The following is a 6,765-nucleotide window of genomic DNA, read 5'->3' as shown; positions in this document are numbered from 1 at the left end:
CAATTGCAAACCTCTTTTTACACCTTAGCTTCCATCCACCCCGGGATTCTAACTGGCGACCTTTGGATTGTGAGTCCAACTGCCTACCAGCGAATCCACCGAGGCAGGACCCAGGGAGACGACTCCTACACCTGGACTGAGCTAACGACCTAACACCTCCAGGTTAGACCGGGGCCAACATTTACTTCCCCATCCGACGGAAGGCGTGATCAGACAAATCTAGTCTCAAAATTTGCCACCGGGACCTTCTGGGATCGAACCCAGGCCGACTGGGTGAGAGGCAACCACGCTTACCCCTACACCACGGTCCCGGCTGTGATTAACTTTATCGCATAAAAATTAAAAAAAAATCAAAAATGGTTTAAAAGCATGTTTTTATCTATTAAAAATGACAAAAGATTTTAGAACCTACTGTCCACAAGAACGGGGGTGGTAGGTTGAGAAAAAAATACAAAATTTAAAACGATTTTTTTTATAGTATAAATGAAAGCATACCCAAGTAACCACAAGCACTTAATTGAAGTATTTATTCAGTACTAAATCAGCACTCGAATGCTTTGAAGTAGTAAATAAGCTTTGCGAATGCCTCAAAGTACCAAAACTTTGCAGCATTACAACTGGCATTAAATCACCATTTACGACCTTGAAAATGTGCTTCAAAGCATTTGATGTTTATCAACAAAGTAACCCATCCATACGGGAAACATTTCAGCCAGTCACGCTGTTATTGACTTTTATCCTTCTCCCGTTATACTGTTCCAATAAGCGTGCGGGCTAAGGCGCATTTCCCCCAGTGTGCAACAGTTTTATTTTTGCGTGAACTGGGTTCAATTCCCGCTGACTGAAGTGTTTTTTTGTTTATTTATTTTTTTTTTTTTTTGTAGAAAACTGCAGCCTGTAATTAAGCCAAATTTTTCAAAACATATGCCCATGCACAAAGGACATTATCAAAAGTTCTCTGGTAAATTGAATGACTTTTCTCGCAAGCAAAAAGCTGCTTTCCGGAAGTCTGATACACTTTGTGAAATTTTGCCAACCGTGGACCAAGCACTCCTCGGAAAAACAGTTTAGGTTAGCCGTTAGCCATTACTTGTCCCTATTAACCCCAAGCCTTCCGTAATTGATTGTACTGTACTTGACTGGATGGCCGCAATTTGCTGAGTGACTCGTCAATAATTTTCGTCCAACAAAATGACAACGGGTTTTTCTCATGAACCAGAAACTCGAAACAGCAGAAAGAAAGTCTTCCTTAATGTTCGATGCATCAACCACATCGATTAAAACTTTCAAAACAAACACTCATTTCAGAATACATCAGTTGGCTGGCGCGCATCCTGGAGATCGACGAGAAAAATGCAAGAATAACATCAAAGTGTCACACTCACACATGAAACGCAACAGGAGAAAAAAAAACAAAGGAGGCCCACCACCAAGTGTGTGGAGCAGCTAGCTGTCCTTTTTTTTCCCCAGCCTTGACGTCGATAAAGCAGTTTTTTTTGTTCGAGCTTTCGGTGAGGCATTAAATCGGCATCACTGTGCGCCACTTGAAATATTTCTCAAGGGAAAAGTGCTGATTTAATGTTTTGAAGCATTATTTGCTGGTATTAAATGCCAATATAATGCTGATTTAATGCCGCTATTTAGTGCCTCGCGGGACCAATATTACGCCTTAGGACAAATCAGAGAGTGTGTGTGAGCGGAGAATAACCCATCAGAATATCAATTTATTGCTGAAATTTTCAAAACCATTTTTCTCACTGTGGCCACCCCCATTTTCCTTCGTGTCGTGCCCGAAAAACTTTCCGTGAGAGCCCGAGCGCGCGCGTGTGAGTTTTCCTTTCGTCTTTGCCAGCCTGCCAGGGAGAAAGGACACCTTTCCGCGTTTCAGTTTATTTTCAGTTTCCGTCGGATCTGGTCGCAAAAGGGCAGTGGCTCGTACGCGTACGGTTCCAAACTCCGGGTTCTGCCAGCTTCTCACCGAGGGTGTGCGCGCGGGGTTACGCTTTTGAAAAGGGAGGAAAATTCTACTCACTTCTCACCAGTGGGTCGTGGCCTGCTGCTGTACTACGGTTTGGCGCGCGCTCGTCTTTGGTACGGCGATTTCCCGCCGGTCGATGAGCAACAGCCTACTACGCGAGTGCTTTGACCGAGTTTGGTGTTGCGGAGTGGACGGGGGGGAATTTTCCTCCGTGTTTCGCGCGCTTGAAGCGCGCAAGGTGTGAGTTCAAGGTTAACTTCTTGGTGGGAAAATTCGGATGGGGGTGTCGCTGTTTGTGCAGCTGTTGAAGAAGCAGTAAATTAGTGTGAATTCCGCCGTCAAAAGTGTCGAAAAACCAATAAATTTCTAATCAACCCGCTATTGATCAAGTTTTTTTTACGAGTGTGTGTCGGCGTTTTTCCGGCTGTCGCAAGAAGGTTCTGAAAAGCCGGTGTAGTTTGCGAGTGTCTAGACCAAGTTGGGGGTGGCGATGGGCGGTCTTCCATCGATTCGTTGCACGTGAAGGCTCAACCACGTCGCGCGTAGTGAGTTGAATTTTTAATACAGAATTACACCGATGAATAATTAAACAGATTTCCCTCGTCATCGGCGTCGTTCGCCGTCATATTCGTTGTGTGTTTTGTGTGCACAGTGTCTGAAGAAGGTGGAATAACGCTGCACTTTGGATCATTTGGCAACAACGTAGCCGAAAAGCAGCTGGCACGTTTACCTCCCGCTGACCCGCAAATCCAAAACCGAAAATAAAATTTAACCCATTTGGAGGGAAAGAGAGTGCAAACACGTTTCTCGGGCAGGCCGTAAAGACCTAAAAATAGTGAATTATTATTGGAGGAACGCAGGTTTGCTCCCGATGAAAGCCAATCCATCTCGAGGAGCAACAGCAAAGGAAGAAAGTCGAAGCCAAGTGAGCAGCACCAACTCGACTCACCAGGGAGTTGATTAATTAGTGCTGAATTAATGAGTTTACCACCACACTGGCTGAGTGCGGGTGTGTATGTGTGTGTGTGTGTGCCATAAGGGTGGCGTAAACCAACCTAACAAGGTCATCAAATCGTATCTTCGTGTGTAAACAGTGCGGAAATTGCCTCTAATATAGTGATAAATCTAAGGTCAAGTGTTTGATGTGGAAAGAATCGTTAAGGAAAAATTTTGCTATCCATTTCTATACATCACGTTTACAACAGCACCATTAATCACTTTGTGCACAAAATAAAAAGTGTTTTGAAACAAGCCCAATTTTGAGAAAAATAAATATTGCATCCAGTTAGTAAAAGCAAGTTTACTCGTCCAACCCTCACGAATATATCAACAAAACAAAGAGTAGTAGTCAAAATTAGAAAGTGTAGTGAACCCCTCCCCCCACCAATATCATTATCAACGACCAAAGTGAAATCAGTCACACAATCGAATATCGGAAGACCAACGGCGGCGCTATTTTTAGCAACGACGACTCGTAGTGAAAGGATAGCAGCCCGTTGAAATCAACCAAATTTAAGTCACACAACTGGCAGTGGTATAAAGGAGCACCTGAACTCGTAGCAGTAGCATCAGCAGCACATCACATCGTATTATCGTCAACTATTTTTGGAGCACGCGCTTTATTACACGTGAAAAGGTAGGTCTGAGTTATTCGGGTGATGATCCGACAAGAGGAATGGTTTTCGTTGGGAATATGGGTTTTTGTGAATCGTTATAGATAGGGTTTGATTGAGCGCTGGATAAGAAACCAGATATGAGAAAAAAAATATTGCGCAAATCAACCAGAGCTTTTTGCACACAGATTTGTGTAACACACATTTTAGTATCTTCAGAAAACTACGGGAACTATCGATATATTTTTTTATTTATCTCCCAAAGTACTGTCTACAAAGTCATTGACACCAAAAATTTACTATTTTTAAAATCACTTTGTTCCACGATTGGGACAATTTTGAAATAAGAAGACAACAACTTTCTTGGTTGCTGTGAACCATTGAGTCTACATTTTAAGACTACACTACCCAACTAATGTTGAAGAAAATGACTCCGCAGGCTTAACTCGAGGGGAAGCATGATGTTTGCGTCCCCAAATTAGGGCAGTTTGTCGCTGTTGCAAACAATCCAGAAATTGCATGCAACATGTGGGAGTAGCGAACAGCACTAATTCTCCATATAACCATTGGAGAAAGAAAGGCAAAACGTTACTTAATCCACCCTTAGGTGGTTGGTGCCTTCCTCACATTTAGAGGGTAATGCTATCCAAAATAAATACAAAAGGGCGGACCTTTCAGTGTTCTATCAACTTGATTTCTTATTCATACCATCAAATTGGGTAGTCAGATTTTCATAATTCGGGGCACTAATGTGCTTATAACTTTTGATAGGGTCGTCAGATCTTCAATCTTTTGAACTAATACAATAGGAATTTTGACAGGTATGATTTTCATAAAGTATTCGCCTCCTTTTCTCTCCCACCGAAAACTGGGGAGAAAGTAGCTGTCAAACTAGGCCAAAATGTTAATGTCACTCACAAAATGAACTTTGAGTGATTTGAATTCATTCCTGACGTCACGATTTTCTACTCTATTTTGCGAGAGTATAGTCCTCTCGCGTGTTCATTCGTTCATTGTAACAGTTCATCCTATTGAGTGGCTTATATGGACAAATGACCGCCATTCAGTCACCGAACCATGGTGGCCCATACGGAAAAGGCACGGTTCAGTATGCCGAAGGTCTTGGGTTCGAGTCTCGGTACTGATATTTTTTTTATTGAAGAACTTTTTTTAAAAATGAACCCATGAGTAAAGTACTCTCGGTAGTTTCGGGATTTATCCTCTCAGTCCGCACACAGTACCATTTAACTACCGAATCGTGCTCTTTATCCTCTCGTATGCCGATGTCCAGTTTTTAGTGTTGTTTAAATGAATTCATCAGTATATTTTCAAAAACAAAATATGCTTTTAAAAAATGCGTATCAACAAAAATCTGCAAAAACATGAAAAAAAAAAATCCAACAATTTTTCAACAATTTATATGACGTGTTACAAGATAGCACGATTATTTTTATGAGAAGTTGATCAATGTTACAAGAGGGGTAATGCGAAGGTGAATTTCCAATATCAGTTTAAGGGGTTACATACATGTAAATCGGCAAAAATGTCAGAGGTTGGTTTAAGCACAGTCTTAAACTTTTTTTAATCTGTTAGGGCATTCAAATATATCGACGGTAACATTTCAAAAGGCATCATGTACATTTTGACACTTTCTGGGTTATTGTATATTCTGAAAGTACTTCTAATAAGCTACCTCTCCACCAAAAATGAGCAAAAGTTACTTCAGTAAAGTCTGTTTAATCATGATTTTAAATAAAGTAACATAAACAAAATCTCTGCCATCAGCAGTCCCTGTTTATATAGCCCTGTCAACCTGTCAAACAAAAGGCTACATAAACCTCGTGACGAAAAAAAAGCAACATGAAAAAAGCGCCATGTACATTCGGCGAAAAAAAACGAATCATAACAAAGCGCCCCCCTCCCTTTTCCCTTTTGTACATGTAGGACCTCCTACATTTGAAATCACTGAATAGCGAAAGCTACAATATTTCATGAATAAATGAAAGTTGCTAGTATTTAAAATTGAGGTGAAAAGTCATCGTTTGTGATTGGACACTCAATAATATTTTAACTTGAATGAATGTACATGGAAAAAAAATTTTTAATAAATATAAATTAAAAAAAAAAAACAAAGCGCCACCCTCAGTGACAGCAGGGTGATATCGACGTTGGTGATTTCAAAAGAAGTTATGTTTGTTTTTCTCAAATAAAATTACGGAAATTATGTTTTATTGAATATGGATGATCAAGTATCAATAAAAGCAACGTTTTTCATCGTTTGTTATCATTAGAAATTCTTGTTATATAAGAATGGTATTTGAAAATGGATGCTCAACATTCAAATGCGTTTTTCTCAAAACGCATGGTTTGTACATGATGCTTTTTGAAATGTTGGCATCGATATATTTTCAACAATTATCAAAATAAATTTCAAGACATTTGATTGTATAATTGCCGAGATATACCTATTTTAAGTTAGCAGTTTCAAAAAACGGGTGCCAAGATATCTCCACACTGCTTTGACCAAATCGGCTCAATTTTCTGGTGAAGACTCGTTTAACCGGTCCTGTGTGCATGCCGAAGCCCGATTTTCAAAAAGTTTATACGAGAAAAAGATAAAAAAAAATCTATGTTTTTCATATAAAAATAGCCAGTTTTTGTTTTTTGTATTTTTTTAAAATGCAAAATTTTCAAAATCGGGCTTCGTCATGCACACGGAATATGTCTTGCAAGTCTTCACCTCAAATTTCTGGAAATTTGGTCCATCCCATCTCGAGATATCGTGGCATCCGTAAATCAACTCGGTGTTCAGAGAAAAACGCTCACAAAGTTTGACAGTTCGCTTTGCGCATGTTAAAATCACAGACAATCTGTGGTAAAATATTGAGCGTAAATCGTCTCTTACTCAGTTTAATCATGAAATATCATCATGAAAATCATCTTTTAAGTGGATTTAATAAATTTTCTGAAATATGAAATTTTGTGTTTTTCTACATGTACACGCAGAAAAATAAAACATATTTGAATCAACAAAACATTTTGTTGATTTGATAATCAATATTTTTGTTGAATCAACGCTAATCGTCAAAGCAACTTTTTCAAAACAACGAAATATTTTTGTGGAATTGAGAAAATTGAAGTTTGTTTCAACGCAAAATCGGCGTTGATTATAAT

General features: G+C 39.5%; 1 protein-coding gene across 10 annotated transcripts in view; it reads left to right on the top strand.

Moving 5' to 3' along the window:
• The first annotated feature begins 1,759 nt into the window (after window positions 1-1,759).
• Window positions 1,760-6,765, top strand: part of LOC120416662 (small conductance calcium-activated potassium channel protein) — a 441,654-nt gene continuing 436,648 nt past the window's right edge. For all 10 annotated transcript variants that reach the window (XR_008212046.1, XR_008212047.1, XM_052707820.1 and 7 more), the window contains exon 1: window positions 1,760-3,614. The gene's annotated coding sequence lies outside the window, so the exon portion shown is untranslated. The remainder of the gene's footprint in view (window positions 3,615-6,765) is intronic.

The sequence above is a fragment of the Culex pipiens genome, chromosome 2 (assembly GCF_016801865.2).
Source record: "Culex pipiens pallens isolate TS chromosome 2, TS_CPP_V2, whole genome shotgun sequence".
In the NCBI taxonomy this organism is placed as follows: domain Eukaryota; kingdom Metazoa; phylum Arthropoda; class Insecta; order Diptera; family Culicidae; genus Culex; species Culex pipiens.
The sequence above is the reverse complement of the archived record's forward strand: the minus strand, read 5'-3'. Positions and strand labels throughout refer to the sequence as shown.